Source organism: Cervus canadensis, chromosome 11, assembly GCF_019320065.1.
Source record: "Cervus canadensis isolate Bull #8, Minnesota chromosome 11, ASM1932006v1, whole genome shotgun sequence".
NCBI classification, from domain to species: Eukaryota; Metazoa; Chordata; class Mammalia; order Artiodactyla; family Cervidae; genus Cervus; species Cervus canadensis.
In genome coordinates this window covers 64,655,098-64,656,066 of record NC_057396.1, presented here as the reverse complement: position 1 = coordinate 64,656,066, position 969 = coordinate 64,655,098, and positions in this window count along the sequence as shown.

Sequence of the window (969 nt, the reverse complement as noted above, 5' to 3'; positions counted from 1 at the left end):
TGATGATGATGAACTATCAACATTATCTAAGCAGTGGAGTGCGCTCCTCACATGTGAGCTTTAGATAGGCTGCCTATATACCAGAAGAAGAAAATTTCAAGGAACGTGTTTCACTACAAGCATAAAGAGATGATTAATGGAAATTACAGGTGGGATGTGCTGAAGGATCCAGTTAAAAAACAAACAAAAAATCAAGCTGAGTTGGCTGGACTTGGTGTCTCATTAGACGGTGGGGGACAGGAGAGGGGAGATACAATTTCTTAGATTTGTTTAACTAGTAGAAATACAGAGACAAGTAAGGAGTTGTTGTTGTTATTCAGTTGCTCAGGTGTGTCTGAGCCTGCAACCTCATAGACTGCAGCACGCCAGGCTTTCTTGTCTTCCCTTCCTTTCACTATATCCCAGAGTTTGCTCAAACTCACGTCCCTTGAGTTGATGATGTCATCCAACCATCTCATCCTCTATCACCTCCTTTCCCTCCTGCCCTCCATGTTTCCGAGCATCAAGAGTAGAAAATGTTTATTCAATTCAAGTAGAGTATGCTGTTCAGGGTGGTGGCGGGGGAAGCAAGGTTTTATCTTCACTAAATGTTAAATATACAAAGTTTGAATACTGTCAAAAACCAAAATCTTCACACTGAGTAATACAAAGGAGAAAAATGAGTTTATTGCAAGGCTTTCAAGTTGCAAGCTAGAAAACTCAAGTTCTGAGTTGCTCACAGACTTGGGGATGTTTATGGGGTAAATGCAAAAGCTACCTGGCTTTTTTAGCTGATGGGTTGACTACTATTCTTACCTATTTGAATCAGGGTCACTGAGTTATGTGAACAAGTTCAGAGACAGGGTGAACAGACTTAATGTTTGGAGACTGACTGGTAATCTCTGCTGACTTCTTAGAGCCATACATTTCAGTTAGGTTAGGTTAAGTTTTGTTTATGCATGTGCTTGACTGTCTCCATTTTGTCCCTGA